The sequence below is a fragment of the Bidens hawaiensis genome, unplaced genomic scaffold (assembly GCF_021521415.1).
Source record: "Bidens hawaiensis isolate Kalapana, Puna unplaced genomic scaffold, B.hawaiensis_p1.1 tig00020944_1, whole genome shotgun sequence".
Lineage (NCBI taxonomy): Eukaryota > Viridiplantae > Streptophyta > Magnoliopsida > Asterales > Asteraceae > Bidens > Bidens hawaiensis.
In genome coordinates this window covers 739-24,561 of record NW_027493237.1, presented here as the reverse complement: position 1 = coordinate 24,561, position 23,823 = coordinate 739, and the positions used below count along the sequence as shown (strand labels likewise).

The following is a 23,823-nucleotide window of genomic DNA, read 5'->3' as shown; positions in this document are numbered from 1 at the left end:
AACTGTTATTCTCCAGGAATTCATGCAACTTGAGGAGGTATTATGCATATGATATATGAATAATTTATAGTTGTTGATTAGCTGTTGACCTAAATCAAGGATTATTCAATGATTTTACCTCATAGTTTCGCATTAAGCTCAAGGAATTGGGGAAATTGCTTGATATATATGATTGATATGATAGAAGATTGAATATAATATAGATGCCGGAATATGTTATGGTTAACCAGTCATTAGTCAAAGTATCAGTGTCGTCGTAAAACTGTAAAAGCATCATATCATATGTTTCTAGGTTAGAAAAATGGATGGAAGATGGATTAAACTATAAGAGGAATTAATGAAGCATTAGATAGTGAATCTTCAAGTCAAGTGGTTCAAGAATGACATCTGTAGGGGCGAACCATAGACGGTGCAGAAGTGAAATTGTGACGTCGTTAAATACTCAACAGACCAATAGATTTCAAAGATTCAAGACTCATATGCAAAGGGCTTTGAACTGGGGTGGTAGTCAGGATCAAGCCTTTTTCAATCCAGAGATTTTAGCTCATCAGAAACGCCAGTGGTATCAGTTTCACTCCAAGACCTCGGTAATACGTAACTTGATTTGCTTCAGTGTTTGACTTTATTATAGTAATTTGCAATTAAAGTGCCAACTATGCCTTGAACTACACTTCAATGGACAACTATTATTTTTTTTTTCTTTTGTTTGTTTCCTGATGTGTCACACATAGCTTATGTGGAGATGGTGGATGTAGGATAGTGCAAAATATCAGGACCCAACCGCGCTTTTTGAACATTTTTTTGTTGCGGGTATCCATCCAAATGCTAATCTAGAGCCTGTGGAGGATGCATTTGGTAAAAGAAAGAAATGGGAGGCCAAATCAAACTTATCAGAAACGGATCTTAAAACCATGCCTTTACAATCACCTCCAAGTGTGATGATGGAACCTCAGGTCAGCAGTCTATGAATTATAAATTAAAAATAATATATGCATTATGGTTTATTTATCCATTATAATATTGCTCTGTTTTGAGATGGCATCTGTTTATGAGTGTTTTTTGAAAAAAGTGTTTTAACGTAAAAGTGTGAGGACTTGTATTTTACTCCATTGAGTGAAACTGTGTTGTTAACTTGTTATGCTGTAGATATACTATTGATATAAAATGCTAATGTTTTCTAGTTGTTACTTTTCTTTTTTATTTTTCCTGTTACTTCCAGATACTTTTCAAATATCCTCCAGGGAAGAATTTATCTATGGGCTTATCAGATTTAGCATCCTTTTGCTTTCCTGAAGGCGTGAAGGTGATGCATTGCTTAACTTCATATCTTTATATGCCAAACTAGAGGGGAAGGGGAAATTGTTGGGTTTCGGGTCAAAGGATTCTTTCTTGTATTGGCAGAAATGAGTCGGGTCACCAAGATACTTTTTACCCTATCTTTCTTAATATTGACTTCTTTTATTTACATTATGTTTATACACATTTTATAGTTTAAGGTTTTGAACAAAAGTCTGTTTTTGAATGCAGTGTTTAGGAAGTTTTATGCTCTAAGAAAATACACCGTGGCGTACTTTCGAAACATTTTACTAGTTCAACCATTTGACCCTTTCTCTTTTAGCTTATTTCTCTTATTTTTATTCATTTGGCTGTTAGAGATACAGCATAACCTGAATCAATTCTCTATTTATTAAACTTTCTGCTCTGACAAAGTTTAGATATGTGTCATAAGTGGATAATGTTTTATCTTTAATTTTGTTCTTCCTTCAGGCATGTATATTGGCGAGGTCTCCATCGCTTAGTGAGCTAAATCAACTCGTTTATGGACAGGTATGAGACTATGATTACATGAAAACTCATCTATTTTCTAGTGTAGAAAAATATTGTTTTGGATCATGTTAGCTAAGAAAATAATTGAACTTTTATTTTATCATGCATCCGTAAGCAGGACCACTTAAGCAGAGATGAGTTATCATTTATATTTTCACTCAAGGCAAGTTATATCTAATTTGCTACACTATCTTCATCTAAATGTCTCTTTTTTCTTTCTCAAATGGCCACATTTTGGCTTATTAATTTTCACGAAATTGAAAATACACCCAAATGCTGTCATATTGATGGCTAAAATAGATCACGGTATAAATAAAATCTTGTTCATGTTTATAAACAAACTTCCAAATGAATGATTTGTTGAACGTTTGGTTTGTTTGCATCTCTACCAACGAGCTCCCATATCAAGTCAACTTTTTATCTTGTAGGGGTTTACAAATCACATACAGCTCTTCATTAACAATTGTAGTCTTTTCTTTGTACCAATTCAGGTGGCAGACAATGCAACTCTTTATGGTGTTTGCCTACACACACAAGAATTTGTTCAAAGAACACCAGGGATGCTTGGTGTTGCCTCATCTCTACCAAGAACACCCGGTCGAGGCAGTCGTTTTTTAGTTACTGCACCTCGTTGTTATTGTCTGTTGACCAGAGTTCCTTTCTTCGAATTACATTATGAAATGTTAAACAGGTTAGTCTTTCACTTCTTTCACTCATTTGAAATAGTTATAGCTGGCAATTTTGACAGTTACTCGTGAACGGGTCAATTCAAACTGCATTTTATTTCTATTGTGTAAAATCGAAAAGTTAACGTAAAAGGAAACAAGTAAAATCGGTTGAAAAGGTTGAATGTCACTTGAAGTTTGTTTTAATGCATAAAACCTTCTAAGTTATCTATTTGAATATTTAGATTTTAATTGAGATATTATAATTCTTGTATATTTAACACACCAAGTATGTGTGAAAATTAGCTTTTGCCAAATTTAGTTAGATTATTACTGAAACCTTTTAAACGTTATCTTTTTATGAATAATTAAGCGCGTTAAGCATAATTACAGAAGCTGCATTATTTGAATATTATAATTTGTAAAATCAGTTTACAAATTTTAAACTGTTTATTATTTGAAATGATCTTTATTTTTGTTGTAAATATTTAGTGTCAAATATGTTTAAAAAAAGTTATTCATTGAGATAAGATGCACTTTAAAACATCAACACATTATTTATTTATATAAAACACTAATTTTTCTTTTTTGGCAAAAAGTGTTTTTGGTTAACCAACTTGACCTATGTCCACCTGTACCAAATAATTACCTGTTTTGACCCGTGCCACCTATAGAAAACACGTTAAGCATTTAAACTACCATTAGTTAATATGCTTGTGCTTTGATTCAGCATTGTTGCACAGGAACGTTTAAATCGAATAACACAGTTTGTTAGTGAAATGAGTCTTGATCGTGTCCCTTCGTCACCCAAACTAAAAAACCAAGAGGCTGAATGTGCTGGCAGTCCACGTCAGCAGCGATCATGGATGGATTCTGCAATACCAGTTCATGGCACACTGTCCCTTTCAACTGATGGCGGGCATTATTCACCTTCAAAACTGGAAAACAGATCTCCTAGTAATTCTAGTTCTGATGCATCAGCAAGAAGACGGGAACATTTAGGAAAAGTGCAGGGTGATCGTGATAGTATAAGCAAGGCTAATATCGAGGCCTGTTTTGTCCCGGTTAACAAGTCACTAGCACGAATTGGCAGTTTTGGTCCGTTGTTCAGGTGAGTTTATCTTCTCATAATGCCTTGTGCTTGTTTCATCTTTAACGTGCCAAATAAAATAGCTGCAGGTTAATTGGGTTGAATGGGTCGAAAGTTTTTCAAAGAGTATGCTTATTTCATACAACCTTTAGTTAATTTAGTTAAACGAACGAACATGAACACATGCCTTGTTCGTTCATTAATATTCATATAAATTTGTTTTTGTCCGTTCATTTATGTTGGTTAGTTTACGTTTATTAATTTTGTTCGTTTTCTTTCATTAATATATTCATTAAAATTTTTAGGCCCATTACAATTTAGTCTAGTTTTAACAATTTTTTAGGCCTAACACATTGTTGTTCACGTTTACTTTTAATTGGTTTTATCTCGGTTTTTTTCTTTCATCTATTTTCAGCTATGTTCATTCATTTACGTTCATGAACTGTTCGTTTATACTGTTAACGAACGCATATAAATGAACACTAACACATTAATTTTGTTAATGAACGAACACAGACAAGAAAACTTTGTTAATTTAATCTACTGTGTTCAATCGTTTGTTCGGTTAAAGTTAAATGAACGAACACACTTCGTTCATGTTTGTTCAGTTCGTTTACAAGCCTAAAGGTTGCAGTCCAACAAGTCTAACTGAAACTCCCATGCACGTGGAATGTTTTTCCATCGACCACCACATAATTTGATTAAAGTTCAATATCATATTTTTAGATATTTAACAGTTAACACCACTAGTTATTAACTAATCAAATCTATTAATTACGAACATGTAAGTGTTTCAGGTCATCCAGTCCAACAGATTCATTGTGGCATTTCTCGTTCAAAACTAACCTTTTTGACCTGAAACATTTTGGCCCGTTAAACTCACCAGCGAATCTAATTTAAATGCCTGTATACATGTGTGGATTTATGTTGCACTATATAAGTTTATTATGATGTACCTATTATTATCTTTGTTATTATTATTATCGTTATTATTGTTTCATGTGTTAAATACCATATACTTGTTTTTAACCAGTTCAGTGAGAGGCATTGTAACAGAGGATGAAGATGGGGTACTTTCTTGCAGTGATAAACCTAATAAGACGATTATGGAATGGGCTAAGGTTTGTTGACTTTTGTTGCTTACAGACAATATACCATGTTAGTTGATAATTAATTTTGTTATTATTCTGACAGGAAAATAAAAGTGATTTGCTGCAAATTGTTTGCGGCTATCACACATTGCCAGTTCCAACATATGGAGGTAAAATACATTTTAAGCCACTCGAGCATCTACAGCCTATTGAATATTATAGAACTGCTTTTGCTTTTGGAGAAGATCCTAATGTTGACATGTCAATGATTCCTGATAAGGTAGGTATATTTGTTTGTGGACCATTAAAAGATGAAACATAACCTGAATTGAACCCCCTCTAGGATTTATTCATGTTGACATGTAATGTTTGACTAGGTCAAATTTAAACTTGCTGCAATTGAGGAAGCTGTCTCACTATCAAATTGGACTACCATAGCAATTTGTAGAGCTCTTTCCCTTCAAAATGTAAGTGTTTTATTCACGTGTTACAGTATTATATAATCCTAAGTGCTATCCTTACAGTTATATGTTTCTAAAGGGACTTTATTTGGAACTATATGCATTTTTGAACTGTTGCTCTTGATGAAACTATTTTCAGGTTTTATTGTTGCTTGCGGCGGTGCTTCTGGAAAAACAAGTCATCATCACGTCTCCGAACCTGGTAATCTTTTCTGAAAGTTATTAATAGTTTATAAATACTTGTACTGATTGTTATTCCAAAATCCAAACTGATTAATGACCTTAATAATTGTTAATTTTAACATATGTAGGGTGTTTTATCCGCTACAGTGTTGGCTCTTATTCCTATGATCCTTCCATTTGAATGGCAAAGCTTGTTCCTTCCAGTGAGTTATATGGGCACCTAATATATTAGTACCAGTAACAACAATGATTATATTTCATTTTTACAGGTTCTTCCAGGAAAGATGTTTGATTTTCTTGATGCCCCAGTCCCCTTTGTTGTAAGTTTCCGATATGCATGTTTTTAGGAGATATGGAATTGGGTTTTACATTTATTGATTAATATGTTTAATTTAATCTATTATTTATATTTTCTGTGCAGGTTGGGATACTGCATAAACCAGTTAACAAGATGAAATCAAATAACCTTGTTCATGTTAATTTGGCAGATAACCAGGTAAGGCTTAAAGAACAAAGTATTTTCACTTTAGCTGGAAATCTAATATTAGTATTTCCAGATCATATATTAATGCATTTAAAATCAATGTTTTTGTCATCTAATTTATCAAGTTACTTTTTATTGGCAGGTTGAAATGTCCTCCTTGCCAGCACTCCCAAAGCAAAAAGAACTCATGAACAAATTAGGACCGCTTCATGCTAGACTATCAGGTGACAAAATTGCTGCTAAAAAGCATCCAGTGTACAAGTGCAACAAATGGCAGGCGAGTTCTTACCATTTTTCACTTTACTTCATGTTTCTTGTATTGATGGTCAAGTATTAGGTTCATATTGCTGGATTCATGTTATTTATGATTTTATAGCAAAATATACTTATTGATCTATTCCTATATGTTGGTAAACATTTGGAAATAACTAGTTTTGGTGACACAGATTGAAGCTGCAACACAATTTTTAGCTGCCGTGAGGCAGCATTTGGAGTCACTTTGTTCAAACTTGTCCAACCATACAATCACTAGTGTGCAATGTGATAATGACAGGGTAATATAACCTTATTCTAGATCTTTTTATTATTACTATTCTTATTTCAAAACCTAATCCTTATTTATTTGCAGGTTTCATTACTTCTCAAGGAGAGCTATATTGATTCCTTTCCCTATAGAGATCGACAATTTATCAGGGTACGGCCTTTATAACTTCACTTCTAGATGATATGTGACTTCAGTTGTTCCGATTAAGTGATTATGGAGTCATAATAATAACTTTTTAAGAGTCAAATAATCAATTTCAGATAATATTTTCCAACTAAAACTATATATTTTTACCCATGTCTCTTTATTTTTAATAACTCTACTAAGAACAGTTATTTGAACAGATCACAAGTTTTTAATCTTGAAAGAGCTTATTATTAAAAAAAATTGTTAAAAAAGGTATATTATCATAGTTTTGAAATGCCATTTCTTGCTAGAATTTGTAAAATGTGTTTTAAATGCAATGAATTTTGGGTTTTGCAGGAATTTGTAGATACACAGATGTTCACAGTTCTATCAGATACTCGACTATCTAGGCACAACTGTTAATCATGCGGGTTCAGTCTATTACTTGGATCAAACTTCTGAAGACCTTAAAATGCCAAATTTGAAGCATGGTTGGACGACATTAATACTGTACTATCATGTTCTAATTCACGGTAGTTTTATGTTAATCTGTAGCACTAATACCGAAACCATCAGCCCTGTGTTTTAAATGGGATTGGTGTTAAAACAGTTGAATTCTAAGCTTCGGGTACTCTAATAATGCCAACACTTTTAACAAGGATTTTAGTGGTTAATGTTGATTATGCATATGAGGGTGTTTGGAAATGTTCATTAAAGCTGCATATTTGCTTACTGTGTTTTGAACAATTAATAAGAAATAAGTTGATTGTTCATTGGAAGCTAAGGCAAGATAACAACTGTGAGAGTTGTTATATGGTGGTTATCATTCATGTGAGTACAAAGGTTAGGACTTGTATTTAAGTAAATTTATTAGGATAGTATTTATGAACTTGCAAAAAATAATAAACTTGTTACAACGACAAGTAACACCGCCATTATTTAGATTAGCATGTGATTAATGTTCGAAGATAAAGAAACCATGTGATATATGTACGTAGATAAAGAATAAATTAAAGATGAAAAGGTGCTTGAAGTAGTACAACTTTAGGATAACTTGTTTGCTTGAATCACAACTTTAAATCATAATAAACGAATTATTTCAATGAAATAATCGATTCATTTCCACATTGTATAACCACTATCTACTAGTTATTTATGAACTTGTTACAACGACAAGTAACACCGCCTTTATTTATAAATATTTCTACATTTAAACTTGGATTCCACTATAGCTATCAAGGCGTCTGGTCTGGTGCTCAAGGGGTTTTCTCTTTAGGGGTTTACTCCTTGGGACGGATGGTTATGCGTTTGAAATTTTGAATCTTTGAAGCGTCAAACTAATAACTGACAGTTGAAACTTTATTTCAGGGTTCAAACTCGAGTATTGATGATTGGTATACCTAATGACTAATCGTGAAATCAAAACACTGTTAAAAAAGATAGTACATTCAAAGAAGTATTTGAAATTAGTTTTTTTTATTATTAAGAAAATAAGAGTCCTATCTTAATTTACAAAATTACTTTTTTTAGTGAGAAATTTAGGAGTAATTCTATAAAAAATATGGTTGGTAAGGGAATTAAATAAGTTACAAATAGTGTATTAGATGCTTTTTTCAATTACAACTCATATCGTAATAAATTTATATGGAAGTGTAAAGAAACTTTGTTTTTTAACGGCTATGTATTATAAAAAATGTCTGCAGGCTAGCCCAAAAAGACCAGTCCAATAAAACCCAACCGAAACAAGTTACAAATAAGGAAACAAGAAATTGCAACTTAAACGGATCCAAAGATCTAGTTTTTAACTAAAACCACGTATCTTCCTTGATCAACTCAAAACTTTGGATAAAAGACTAGAATTGTGTAAGGAAAACAATTAACTTTTGGTAGCTAAAAACAAAAAATAAATAAATAAAAAACGACTCCGCTGGGTATCGAACCCAAAATTTCTGGTTTCGTAGACCAGCGCCTTATCCATTGGGCCACGGAGTCCTTGATGTTTCAGATACGCTACATAAATTATTTAACAGTATTATTATAAGTACGGCATATATTATGTATTTGTCACTTGTTAGATGTTACCACTACAATAATTATAACAAAATTAATTTATGTATTGGCAGAACTCTCTTTCAATCTAAAATTCTCAATAACTATTTTTCGTTTGTTATTGATACTTATTTTCTCTTCTTTTGAGTGTCATCTTTTCATAGTATACGTTTTCTATCTACTTTATCTTTCATGTTAATACTTTACGCTCGCATATCTACATTAGAAGTGGATCACGTGTATGTTTTGCTAGGATCTGGCACTCACACGAAACTGAAACACACACGAAGGCAAATAAATGAACACAACCACAAAAGAATTTAGCGTGGTTTGGTCTAGACTGACCTACATTCGCGTGTTGCAACCAAAGTAATTTTATTTTGCTCTATCTCACTCGTGATGAATTACAAAGTAAAAGACATGAATATATAGAGATTACATTATGGTTTACATTTTATAGAACAAGAGACATAAAACGTGCTTCTATTTAGGATACTAGGGCCGACCACCTAGTGGTAGACGTGCACAAAAAAACCGGTTCCGGAACCGACCCGGTTCCAGTTCTTGCCCGATGCATCTCATACCCGGTTTGGGTATTTTTGTACCCGATATTCCTACCCGGTTCCACTAGTTGTATATGTTGATCGGTTCCTACCCGGTTCCAAATTGTACCCTGTCCGGGTCCTACCCGAAAAAACCGGTTCCGGCGACTTTTTTATGAAATGGTCAACTGGTGGTCAAAGTAGCCGTTGGAACCGGTTCCAACGGTAATATAGCCGTTGGAACCGGTTTTCGAGAGATATATAGCCGTTGTAACCGGTTCCAATGGCTATATTACCGTTGGAACCGGTTTTTGAGGAAAATATTACCGTTGTAAGTGGTTCCAACGGTAATATAGCCGTTGGAACCGGTTCTTGATGAACAAAACCTATATAAGTTGTTTTCCATTACTTGTTTCACCACCAAACTCAAAAACAAACTAAAATACTTCTCCTTTAGCAAACCCGACCATCCAACTAAATATTACTATGGCACCCATCAAAAAAAACTAACAAGAAGGCTAAGAAGAGTGTTTTTATTGAACTCGTTCCTCCTATGGAGGACCCAAATGTTCTTACGGTCGTCACCCATAACCGCAACCAAGACATATGGAAGAATTGGGATTTGGTTGTGAATGCCGAAGGTTACCAAAAGGCTCGTTGCAAACTATGTGGAACACAATTAAAGCACGATTCCAACTCGACTTTGAGAAAGCACATCGAGAAGCCATATTGCAAGGCGTTGAAAAGGGATTGGCGCGACCGATCAAGTTGACTTGGGTAAGGATGGTACATTATTTCGTTACAACACGACTCAAGTTCAAGATAGAATGGCAAAGTTCGTTATTCAACGAGGTTTGCCGTTTAACCACTTTGATGACCCGGATTTGATGTCGTTGATTCGAGAAACTCTACAACCGCGATACACACATGTAAGTCATACTACCTTAAGACGTCATTGTATCAAGTTGTGGGAGTGTGCTAAAAAAGAGTTAATCGAGTTTTTTCATTCTTTACAAGCGATGGTTAGTTTAACTACCGATGTTTGGTCGGCACCACACGGGGTGCCCGAATCATACATATGTGTCACCGCTCATTGGGTTGATCCGGTGACATGGCAATTGATGAAACGAACCATCGCTTTTGAAAACTTCCCGTACCCACATACCGCCGAAAAATTGTTTGACTTGCTTGATGAGGTTATAACGACTTACAATTTGAGAAATAAAATATTTTCGATTTCGTTTGACAGCGCATCAAACAATACTAAGGCGGCCGAAAAATTTATCATTAAATATTCACCATCTTGTTTCAGAGATTTTTTTCATGTTCGATGTGTTGCACATATCATCAACTTGGTTGTTCAAAAAGGTCTCGACAATGAAAACATTTGTGACGATTTAAAATTTTTTAGACTTATGTTACAAGATGTCTTCGAAAGTGGTAAAAGAAAACATCTTGAATATAATAATTATTGCAAGTCGGTTGAAATAAATTATTTGGGACCGAATTGGGATGTTCCAACGCGTTGGAACTCAACTTGTCATATGCTCAAGTGTGCTTTCGCCCAACGCCAAACTCTACAAAGTTTTCATAACAATCTTGTTGACGTACGAGAGGCCGATATGCTTCTGGAAAGTGTTCGGGTCAATGTCGGTTATTTGTTGGGGTATCTTGACGTGTTCAAAAACTCAACAACAAAGTTATCGAAAGTCTGTTACCCTACTAGTTGATGGGTTTTGCAAGAATTATACTACATGTCTTGTACTTTTAAAGAGTTTGAGGAACTCTTTAAGAATATTGTTGCGGTTATGAAGGAAAAGTTGTTAAAATATTTTGAAAACATACCGCTGGTCTTCACTTGTGCCGCCGCTTTAAACCCATATTGGAATGTTCATGGGGTTGAGATAACGATCGAAGAAATATTCGACAACATGGGTATGCACGAGATCGACCCGAAGTTGTCGACGGAAGCGTGTGAAAAGTTTAACAAAAACCTTCAAGTCCTTTATGACCATTTTTTTCAACTTTATGGTCCAAGCACGAGATCGTATTTTATTAAAAAAACGACTAGTAGGCCGAGCAAGGACCTACTTATAAACTTGATAAATGGGATTTGTGAATCGGCATCTAAGAGGCAAAGAGGAAACACACCAACTAGCGAACTTGGTCGATATAGTGGAGCAAACTATGTTGAGGGTGCAACGGTCGACGAGGTTCGCAATATTGATTTGTTGGCTTGGTGGAAAGGAAAACAAAACGAATTTCCTATTCTATCCGCCATGGCTCGTGATTTGCTTGCCGTACAAGCCTCAACGGTTGCTTCCGAATCGGTTTTTTCTCTTAGTGGGAGGGTATTATCAATGCGAAGAACAAAATTAACTCCCGAGTCTCTAGAGGTTTGCATTTGCCTAAAGGACCATTTGGATGCGGTTGATCGTGTACAACACAAGGCGAACTTTGAAGATGAAATACCAATAGAGCGTCCTATTCATGATGAGGAGGCGGAGGACGGGCTTTCTTCCGATAATGAAGACGAGGGTGGAGACGAGAATGTAGACGAGGTTGAAGACGAAGAGGAGTTGTAATTTTTATTTGTTTTAGTAAAACTATTTGTAACAAGTTCAACTAATATGTAGTTTTGATTTGTTTAATAATAACTAATTTGTGTTGTTTATTTCTTATTAGTCATGATTAATTTTTTGTCACTTTTTTAATAACGACGAACATTTTATTTATTTAAACAATAACTATTACAAACATTATTAAAACATAAACAATACTAAACATAACAACTTAAACTTAAAAAACGTCCGTCGTTTTAATCTGGCGTTTTACAACGATTAAGCGTTGTCACCGGCGGTAGATGCTTGGGCTGTAGAGCCGGACGACTCTCCCGCTTCTGCTTTTTTAGCATCCAAACTTCTTTTCTCACGACAATACTTATTCGTATGTTTTCGTAATGTCGAGTTGGACCCTTCTTTAAGAAACTTCGAGCAATATTTGCAACGAGCCATCTCTTGTGCGTCGGTCATGACACACAAGTCGTAATGAACCCAAACATCGTCATTAGTTGCTATTTCTTGTCGGTTTAACCTTAATTGTGATTGAGAGTGTGTTATATAGTTTGGGAAGTGGTTTAACTAACAACATACAAGACATTGCTATTTATAGTATGTTTTCACGCTTGATATAGTAAAAAAACCGGTTCCAACGGTCAAAAACGGCTATATAGCCATTGGAACCGGTTTGTAACGGCTAATTTATTTGAATTTCAAAAAAACCGTCGGAACCGGTTTTCACGTAATAACCGGTCCCGGTTCCTACCCTACCCGGTTCCTAATAGTTGGCATTTCAAAGCATCGGTTCGGGTCGGGAACCGAACCGGTTCCTGACTGGAACCGGTGCCATTCTCTACCCGGTAAAAAAAACCCGGTTCCGAACCGATTCAGGTTTTCTAACACTACCCGATTTGTGCACGTCTACCTAGTGGTCTTCAACTAAAGAAAGGAACCTGGTCAAGAATGGGCCTAAAGAGTAAAGACCTCCACCAAACCCCAACATGTTCTAAAACATTTTTGATGAAATGCGAAATAGAGCGGTTACGAAAATATTTTCACGTATTTCTAGACCATACGGGAAAAACTTCTACAATACGGGCCCTATGGTATAATTTATAAATACACGTTTACTCTTTTGGAATTGGATTTGTATACGAGGTGAAGAAAAGTGTCTACTCAAAGTTAAAGTGTAATAACCCGAATACTTTGTTGTTTTCGTGTTTTCTTTCTCATTTGTTCATTTTCAGCTTATCTTTCATTTGAATAGAAACCTTGTTTTTCTAACTAAATGCTGGGATGTGAATGCTCTTATATGACAACTTATAAAATCTTTTTTTGTAACACTCGTGATGTTGGTTCAATAAAAGTATATTATTTCAATGTTTGGTCCCATATTTGTTTCGTTTGATCCGGTAAGTCAAAACATATACAAAGTTTTGATGCAGGTTTCATGCATGTAAGTATGTAACTATAAAAGTTAAAGTGCAAAAAAAATAAAAAAATATGACGGCTGTGGGATTTGAACCCACGCCCTTTCGGACCAGAGCCTAAATCTGGCGCCTTAGACCACTCGGCCAAACCGTCTTTGTGTTATTTGTAACACTTTTCTATTTTGTATTGATATAATTCGGAAAACAATTTTTATTTTTAACCAATCTTAGTTATAAATCAACCGATACCTTAATTAAAATTTAAAATATGGCATGTTATTCATGCTGAAAGATTGTCATGGTTTTCAGGTATTCATTTAACATGTAAATTTCTAACATTTTTTTTATCGATGAATTCAGTTGGACACTTTCTACTTCCATTTGATAACAAGTCAATATAAAAATGAAAATAGAAAATAAAGCACTTGAAAACCTAACGAATAAATTTTAGTAAACTAGCATATATATCCAAGACTCACGAGTATACCCGACACCTAACAAGCAATGAGTAATCAGGTACCCAATGGACATATATATATGTGACAATACATGGGACGAGTTCTATATTCGAGTATACAAATAGCCAAATAGGATTACCCTCACACCCCGTTGATTGTCAAATCAAACACCATCACTCGTCCTTGTACTCAAAATAATGCCATCAAAGTCTTCTTCGGTTTGGTTTTTTCGGTTAATTCGGTTTCGGTTCGGTATTTTCGGTTTTCTGCTCACCCCTATCTCCCACTGTTATCAGTTTAGTAAAGTTATTTTTTGTTCTTTTACTTTTAAAAATTTTAACTCTTTCTATTATTTAACTTCCTATAATTAAAAAGTATATATATATATATATATATGTGTAACATTATAATCAAATAGAAATATATTTAACGTGTTAAACATATAAATAAGCAGAGTTACTAGTATTACCCGATGGTTTTTGAACTAAATTAATAATTACTATTATTCTGCTTCATTTTTTGTTGTGTGATTATTTTAGTTTAAAAATGTAAAATATTAATATATATATACGTTTTATTTGTTGACTGAAAAAAACAACGTATATATTTTTGCTAATACTTATAAATGTACCTTTTCTTCCTTGTCAAATAAAATTATACTAATTTTTTTTACAGTTTATATTTTTAATTATTAAATTGATTAAGATTTTCTTAACGGTTGTACATTATAAACAGGTCCGAGACACGGCCCAAATAGGAACCAAGCCCCAAAAGAGGAAAAAAAACAAGGTTACAACATCAAAGGACTAAATGATCCAGTGTCTGGTCTTTAGCCGAAGTGTCACCTCCACCTTAATAAGCTCCCTCTCTCAAATAACGCGGTTATTTGATTTGGAGTTAAAACCCAAACCAGCCCCTCTATCGTCCGAGCTCCAACACCATTTATCCGGCTCCTCTTTTATTATTACCTTATGCAAAATAGACACTAGTCACATTAACTCACCGACTTCCTTCCATTCTTGAGCAAAGGATGGGCTCCTAACCGAGCTCCAACTCTATTGAAGGATATTATTATTCCCCACCTAATCAAAACAATCTTTTACCGTTACTAGTGTCTTGTCCAACCAACAATAAGTGACGAAGTTAATAACCAGATTGTTTTTAAAACTATGTTAACTAAGTGACGGTTAAATTTTTAAAACTTCTTTACTTTATATGCTAATATGAGAATTATGTGAGAGGAATCTTTAACTTTTTTAGAGGGCTATAACTGATTATGAGTGGAGGAAAAAGAAAATTTTAAAGAGTTGAATAAATTTGGATGAACGCTGTTTATTCTCTATTTATTTTTAATATATTTGAAAGTGGTTGTAAGTGGAAGAAAGAGAAAAAAATAATGATAAAAATATAAAAGAAAATATTATTAATTGAATTTAAGAGAAAACATAAAAATATAACGTTTTTTTAGCGTAGTTATAAAAACAAAGATAGTGTTTCTCGAAGTATTCAACCAATACATTATTATTTAAAAATAAAATTACAAATTTAAAGAAAAGATGTAAAAAAGAGAAACAGTTGTCACATGCTAACACGTGCTCCGGGAAAAAGCTATAAACTTGCGAATTGGAGTCCCGGAATGCAGAAGCTACGCATGGCTGCCACAAATTTTATTTATTTTATTTTTTATTTTTTATTTTAGTTAGAGGGATAAATTTGTTTTATGATAGGCCACTGTATACCTTAAATTTTGTTGTCTTATTTCGATTAGACCATGTTGTTTTAATTGGATTCACGCCGTCTATCACGATTGTGAATATATTTATATTATTAAAGATATACACTTTTTAATAATTGCAATTTTATTACAAATTATTTTATTCTTCACTCATTTAGAGAATCTACATCGATGAAAGTTCAACTTCTGAACACTAGCCCTCTCTCACTTGATACGACCCATGACTAGTGATAAAACCCGTACTTGCATGATCCATATCGTGCAATATGAGTGCATATCACAACTTATACACAAGTAAGTTGGCTAACACGAGTTGTGTCAGTCCATAGTTTGTGCCGGACAAAATTTTATATCAGCCAACTTATATTTACGTTTACGATTTTACCAGAAGTTTTTACTTATATAAGCGGTTCTTGTTTTATTGTTTATCGTGTATTATGATGAAACATTGTATTTCTAGTGTTCCAAATGAATCAAATTGCGGTGTAAGTGATAGCCAAACGGCTTATATTGTTGTAGAAAACTAGAAATAATTACAAAACTTGATTGCTTTTAAAAGAAAGCTCATGAGAGAAATCTAACGCTTAGCATAAGATAATAAAAAGTCAAGAAATATAATTCGGTTGCTAAGTTTTATAAGAAAGATGACATATCATAAAAATTTACATAATTTGATTTATCAAAATAATATAAAGCATACGGCATCATACAGACATACGCTTATGTCGCTAGGTACAATCTTATACCAATAATATCAATACAGTATATGTAAAACATGCCATATTGTTGCCAATAGCAAGAAACTAAAAGCATAGCAACATACAACACCACCGAACTAAACAAATAAATAAATAAATAAATAAACATAAAGTTACACCAACCCTCCCAATCGAATTCCTACTTCCGGTTCCTGTGCATCAGGACCTTAGACATTGCCACGAAAATGTTATGTTTCGCGTGAGATCCTCTGTCGTTGAAAAAAACATATATAATATTGACTTAACTAATTTTGTGTTAATAATTTTGATCATAAACCCTTTGATACTTAAAATGTAAAACATTTGTTCTTTTTTACACATACCATTTTTACTGAACCATGAAAATCTAATGGGATGATTATCGAGCTAAAACATTGGCAACACTTCAAAAGTGAAGCGTTTTGGCCATTTTAGCCAACCCGGTCGGTTCACTTTTGTTTTCCCAAAAACATATTACCGATTTGACTTGGAAACTCCGTCAATATAAGTCAGGTTTAACTATGAGCATCCATACTTATTATGTGTAATACATTTTAATGTAAGTAAATTAGAATAAATTTTGATTATAAAAAACCACCATATGCCTCTTTAAACACGGAACATCGTTCTTTATTATCTCCCCTCATAGTCTTTTACACCATCATCATTGGACCTCCACCATGTGTCATCGACGCATTGTCACAACTCACAGTCGACCATTTATACCCTCTTTGAACGCCTCCCCACCATCGACACTTATATTTCTTAGCGAAACACACATTTTCTCTCTCCGACCCCTGAATGGACAACAATTGGACTTTCTTCCCTGTTATATCGTTTACACACTTTAAAGTTTGAACCCTTATTGTCTACAAAGGTACAATTTAGCTGGATTCCACTATAAACCACGTGGACTATTTCCAACAAAATAGTTTTAGAATACGAGACATAAATCTCAAAGCACAGCTTGAATCAGAGTTAATTATTAAAAAGAAAGTGCAACATACCATTTACGTTTCAATCATCTGACTTTTAAATTAACCTACAACAATACGGTCTTTGTCTAGAATTTAATTAGTTTACCATAACAACTTATTGGTTGCGTAAGACATGCAACTTGCAAAAGTTTTCTTGTATGTTGTTTTATTTACTTTTACTAAACTTTATTTAATACTTGTTTTAATGGCATTTAAAAAAAAAGAAGAAAAAAAGCATGCGTGGGAAAAAATAGTCTATTCTTGTTGATTTTTTTTTATCTAGTGTTAACACTTGTTTAAAATGAAAATCACTTTTATATCAGTAATCATTCTTCTGAAAATTTATACCATAACATTGCATGTTGCCATGGTATTCTCTTTACAATTCAAATATAGTATTGTCATACTAAATTCTTTTTAAAAGGGGTTGTGACTGTGTATGTGTGTCTAATGCAAATTAGATAATTGTTCGCTCAGTATTCTCTCTGTCTATTGTATATGTCTTTCCACATGTGACATGTCTTGTCCCTTCTTCTCACGCTTCCTAGAAAATTCTAAACTGTCATCAAAAGCGATACATATACATATATGCCATTTGTATGTATCTAATTGTTCTATTTATAAGAGAAAATTTTTTAAAAATAGGAAATATTAAAGGGGTGTAATAGTTTATAGGAGAGAGAAATTTTTTTGGGTTTTTAGGTGTTCCGTCATTTGAAATGGCGGAACCGACCATGATAGCATAACCTGTCAGAAACTTTCTGGTGACATGAACATTAATTTTGTGTTCCGCCATTTCAAATGGCGGAAGTGAAATAAAAACTACTTGTTCCGCCATTTGAAATGGCGTAACACAATTTTTACCCCTTATAAGCTGCCCCTATACATTTGTTTCTCACTTCCGCCATTTGAAACGGCGTAAGTGAACAGTATTATCCTGACACATCTGACGAGGGGCTGTTGACCAAAAAACTATTCACTTCCGTCATTTGAAACGGCGGATGTGAACAATACCGAGACAAAACCAAATTACAATGCATCCAAAAAGATGCAATAAAAATTCCAACAAACACAAATGAAAAATAAACTACAATGAAAATTACTACACATAAATGTAAAATTACAATGAAAGAAATGCAATGTTGTTTAAAACGAAGCTCAGATAATTCCCGAAATTTCATCACAGCCTTCAAGATACAAAAATTATACTGATCATAGACCACCGCCGCCGCCATAGACGGGCGGAGGCGCGGAGCCGCCGGCAACGGGCATTCGCATTCTTACCACCATCGACCCAAACCTAAAGGTTGAAAGTAAAGTCAGTAACACATGATAACAGAACGCCATGGCCTTAATCACGTTCCAGTCAAACGAAGACATCATTGATTCAAACCGAAAGGTTCAATGTTAGAAATATAGAACAACAGAGGGCGTCACACATGTAATTCAGCCGGAGCCGCCGGCAATGACAGGGTAACGCCCAAGCACGTTGTTATCATCATCGATTGAAAGCAACTTGTTCAAAGCAGGCCAAGGGCCATTACTTTGTTTCTCTTTCAAAAATCACTTTCTCTCCCACAGTCAGCCAATAATAATAATTTAATGGGCAGTCATCAAAACAAAGAAAGAAGTGTAAAGAGCTAGAGAAAAGGAAAGGTGAGAGAAACAATTATTGAAGAAGAATGGAATGAAGTGACACATGCATTTACAATGCTTTCTTCTATGACAAAAGTAAAATTAGTGTTGTGCAAAAGAAGACACGTGTATACTAAGGTGTAAAGTTTTTGATTCTTTAAAAACTTGTAACTTATGCTTAAAATGTCATAGCATAGAACAATGTAAATATGTGAGTGACTCCAACTTTATAATTAATATATATATATAATTTGTAATACAACCATTTAAAAGAACCAACACGCATGTGCCCATAATACATAACCCATGGGTGTGCATACCGCACATGTGTGAACAGAATGATAAAAAAAATAGATAAAATGAAGGTAGAAACCTCATGTATACAACAGAAATTATAGGTGGATTCCCTATTACTTATTAATCCGTCAAATTTGAGTTGAAAATTAGTTTTTTGACGGATGTAGTTATGGGTGTTCTTCTAAAATTTCTAAGTTTTACTCGGTTTGGATTTTTTGGGTTTGTAGTTTTAAATTCATAAACGAAACCCGACCCGAATCTCTCATGGGTTTCTCGGCTTCGGGTTTAGATTTACAATATCTAAGAAAACCAAAATTTTTTTATTACCATACTAAAATTAAAGCAACATATTCATCTCCCATGGTTTTGTAGAAACGAATTTCACATTAAGGAATCCAAATTGCAAAACAGAATATGAATATTTACAACATGCATTTGTTGTACTAGCTATTGGATGGTTAACATAATATGAAAAGAATTTGATACCCATTGTAAACTCTGGCATACATATGAATGGAAATTCAGTTGACATTTTCGGTCCGAACAATCTAAACCATTTGTTCTTAGGAACCACGTTAGATATTTAGGAGGCTTGAAACAAGAACAGTTGCTCTAATAACATATAGCATTTCCTAAACGCGTAGTATCATCGATAAATATGCACAATTCAATGACTTGCCATGATTGATATTGCCTATACCTAATTGTTACATGACTAGTATATGAACTGATATTTCCAATATCTAATAGCAGGTTTTTATAACAAAATATTTATTCTGGTCCTTCAGGTTGACCCGATACTCAAAAATTAGAACCAGTAAACAAACCAAATTACCGCGCTTTGGGTTTGGGTTAGTGTTTTATCGGTTTGGGTTAGCTTGGGTTCAGAGTAGGGTTTTCTTGGGTCGGGTTTCAGTTAAAAGTGACAAGCCTAGATGTAGTAATTAATATAAAATTTAAAGGTGTTACACACAAGTTGTGTTTGTTTATTTAGAGACTGGTTTAACTTCTTCTTTTTTTTGGAGGAGCAGAGATCAATTTAGCTTATGTGGATTTTATAACACAATAATGTTTGAACATACGAGTTTTAGTGAAAGGAAGTGGTGTTGGTGGGAACATGCCGAAACTAAACACCTTTTTTTGAACGATGGAAGTTTATTAAAAGCGCCGATTAGCAAAAAAAATAGATGGGCAAAAGACGAGAGAATTACATGACTAATAGAGAGTCCTTTAATCACTCTATCCAAAATAATTTACACTTATATTTCCTTCTCGAGTACCAAATTAAACACTTTACTAGTTGTTTGTATGAACTCAGTTTGATTTCACCTCTTATGTAGCACGTTGTTTATGCCAGTTGTACTCTTCCCTACTAAGGTTGGGATAGGCGAGAAAGAATTAAGTTCACTGATATTTATCAACTGGGGTCTATAACATATTAAATTCTAGCTCGTGAGTGGGAATGAATATAAAACCTTACTCAATGACGGTGGTGTAAAACTCGGAGCAACATCAACTTGAAGAACCCGAATGGTTAATACGAAAAGTATAAGGGTGATACGGAAGATCTCAAGGGGCGGTTCGGTTGAGATTCAAAGTTTATGGACCAAGTTGAATAACTTGGTGTCATAGTTATCTTTTATTTATTATTAGATAAATTAAAAGTTTAGTTTGATTATGTTTCCTAGTTTAAGTAGAATTAGAGTTGTGGGTGTTATATAAACTCATCAAAAGGTTTATTTCTAATAGAGTAGAAAGAGTAGAAAGATTTTGTTCTTGTTTCTTATTAATGAAAAGAGTCGCATAAACGTTTTATGCAATATCGTATTTGGTAGTCTTGATTCACTTGTCTAAGGTTCAACATGTAGTAGGTGGTAACGTGTATTTATTATCATCACACGTTTAATTTAGTAAAAGCGTTTTAATGTACTTGCCGATAAATCTATATAATACAGTGAAATAGATGTAACATATATTGCAATTATTATGCTAATAGAAAACGATTAAGAAAAAGAAAATTATATTCAAGTTTTTTACTAGTAACATAACACAAGATGGATATTAAAGAAAACGTTGCACTAGAGAGAATTTTTATTGTTAAAAGTTTGAATAGCATAGCTATTTCTTTAGATTTTCTATCGGTTGTTTTGTTCCTTGTTTTTAACAAAGTTTTTGTGATTATAATAATAATGAACTAAATATTTTAGAGTTCTGAAAATAAACTTTGTATTTCATATAATCATATTCATATATTTACATTTATGAGTATAAGCATAGAGAGGCACCAAAAAATTCACGGGAGGGTATATAATTTGGTCATGTTTCATCAAGGCCGTCTCGTGGGTAAGCTAAATGAGACAATGACTTTAGGTCTCCAGATTTATAGGGCATCCATCTTAAATAAGAGTTACGTCATATTCTTTGAAAGTAGAGTTTTTTTAAAATTAGTAACTCAATGATAAGCCACAAGCTAACGATGATTGTTTTTCACCTTCTACACCCTCTTTCTTTAAGACGCCGTAAAATTAAATGGCCTCTCAAACTATCCCGGCAAAATTTATTATCTCCGGGGCATTATCATCGGTATATTACAAGCATCAATAGTTATTCAATTAAAGATTTTAATCCCATCATCCGTTACTATTTCTTCCCTAACCCTAATTCTACTCCGTGCCTCTTCAGAGTACTCAACAATGGTTTAAAACCTCTGAAATTCACCGATATAATCCCTCCTTCAACGGGATAAGGTTTCTTAATTTCACACGCCTGCGATTGTGAATCAGACGTTTCCAAGATTGTGTTCTGGTACTAGCACATCTCTCTATCTGTTAATATCTATATTACTTACAATTTTTCATCTGGGGATGTTCTTTTCAGATTTCGAGACCAGAAAAGGTGGGCTGAGCATAAAATTTTGTTTTTGAAATTAGGCTAATATTTTTGAGGTATGCATGCTTGATTTTCTTTTATTTTTGAAATTAGGCTAAAATTTTGTGTTTGAAATAGGATTATAGAAAATTGGTTACTTTGTTGCTTATTCATATGGCTGATTTGATCATTTAGTGAGTTAAATATGAGTTACCCTAATTGTAATTGTAAATAGATCATAGGAGATTTTTTAATCACTGTAACAATGGTCCCAATTCCTCATGGTGTTGTTTCAATTTCATGTTTTTCAGATCGAATAGTGGAAGAAGAGCAAGAAGAAGTTAAATAATTCAAGGATATGGTTCACCTTAAATCCAATCTGATACATAGCATGTGCTAATAGTTGTATATTATATATTTATAATAATGCTTCGGGTAGATAATACTGACAGTCACATACTGTCTAAGCTGCAACGTGACTAGAAATTGAGGGACAGGCTAGGAGTATTACATGACATGTGCTTGATAGGCTTTGGTAATGTATTTCTTATCCAGAAGTTGTGTATATTTATTGCTTTGAGAAATTCTAAACAATTTGCGTTGCTAATGACATCAGGTGATCTACTACATATTTCTTGCCAGTATTCAAAACCTGGATAAAGGAGAATTATGGGATGATGGTTTTGAGCACAACCAGGTGTTATAGGTACATGTTTACTGATCTTGTTTCAGTTCTTGTTCATATTTTGTACTACAATCTGTTAAATTTTTTTATCTTGTTATCTACATTTGAAGTTGATGTTGTATCTATAGGTGTTCAGTGACTTGTTCATTGTTTGCAAAGTTTAAAGTTCGGTATCATCCTTCAACCTAAACAAAATGGGTAAGTTATGGTTTGATTTGGTCCATGTTCCTCATCACCTCATGCCTTCTTCATCTTCAATTTATTTACATTCACATTCTTCATCATTTATAGATGTTTTTCATTATCAATTTTTGTTAATTTGTGTTTTAATCTCACTTAACGAACGGTTTTTTCCATCATTATTCGTTAGTGTTTTTTTTGGAAACCTTCATTGTCATAAGGTGGCACATTTGGTTTACATTTATTTTTGTTCAAACGTCATACAGTTTGTTTCTGGGTACAAGTTAAAAGGAGATCAGTGGAAGTGGTATATTTGCGTGGCAGGTTAACGGGCTTGTGTCGAAACATAACTTTTTTTTTTTAATTTCCTTTACATATCGAAATGGTCCAGGTCGGTAGTCGTGTAAACATGCCAACCCGCTCGTGTGGTACTTGAGGTTGACTTGCTTTTCGATTCGAGCTTAACGAGACTGAGCCCAAAAATAAGATCGTTTAATAAATGCACCCGGGATCCAAAAATAAGATCGTTGCTGTTTTTGGCTGGTATTTTGTTGTTTGGGCAATCAATATGTAATTTTTTTATTGGTCAAGATTGTGTTAATCTCTATATTACATAAGGCAATCAATATATAATTTGTTATATTTCTGATGTTTTTCTTTTTTTCTTTGTTTTATTTTTTGCTGTATTGCATTTTTTTTGCGCGGTTTTTTCGTTGTTGTTTTTGGCTGGTATTTGTTGTTTGGGCATTCAATATATAATTTTTTAATTGGTCAAGACTGAATCTCTATATTACATAAGGCAATCAATATATAATTTGTTGTTTAGACAATCAATATATAATTTTTTATCTGTCATTTGGTGTGTGATGCAGAATCGAGGTTGGGTACCAGAGGAATTGAAGAAATAAAGGTTGGGAGACCATTAAATATTTTTTTTATTATTTTTTAATTGCATAGGATTTGAATTTTCGGCTTCAAAGTTATTAATTAACTTGTAATGATGCTTTAGGTACACCCATGGTTTAAAGGGGTGAAAAGGGTTATGTCGTTTGAAATGGAAGTTGCATATAAACCATCTATCTTCTCCAACTCTTATTGTTGAAAAGAGCTCAAGCCAATGTATGGGTGCGTTGGAGCATTATCAATCAAAACATTTCAAAGGCGGAGACAAAATCCCTATTTTTATGTTTGCTGAAGAGGT

At 33.6% G+C, this 23,823-nt stretch overlaps 2 non-coding genes and 1 pseudogene across 3 annotated transcripts; 1 reads left to right on the top strand and 2 right to left on the bottom strand.

Annotated features, from left to right (window-relative positions):
• The first annotated feature begins 336 nt into the window (after window positions 1-336).
• LOC143562357 (uncharacterized) lies at window positions 337-7,150 on the top strand (annotated as a pseudogene). The gene is made up of 17 exons (XR_013140471.1): window positions 337-587; window positions 756-953; window positions 1,220-1,303; window positions 1,768-1,827; window positions 1,946-2,053; window positions 2,319-2,518; window positions 3,223-3,603; window positions 4,616-4,703; window positions 4,777-4,953; window positions 5,051-5,140; window positions 5,274-5,336; window positions 5,446-5,520; window positions 5,587-5,637; window positions 5,739-5,813; window positions 5,944-6,355; window positions 6,430-6,495; window positions 6,829-7,150. The product of XR_013140471.1 is annotated as an uncharacterized LOC143562357 (transcript).
• Window positions 7,151-8,390: 1,240 nt separating this feature from the next.
• On the bottom strand, window positions 8,391-8,463 carry TRNAR-ACG (transfer RNA arginine (anticodon ACG)). Its single transcript has one exon. It is a non-coding gene; the product is annotated as a tRNA-Arg (tRNA).
• Window positions 8,464-13,124: 4,661 nt separating this feature from the next.
• On the bottom strand, window positions 13,125-13,204 carry TRNAL-UAG (transfer RNA leucine (anticodon UAG)). The gene has a single exon. It is a non-coding gene; the product is annotated as a tRNA-Leu (tRNA).
• Window positions 13,205-23,823: the final 10,619 nt, after the last annotated feature.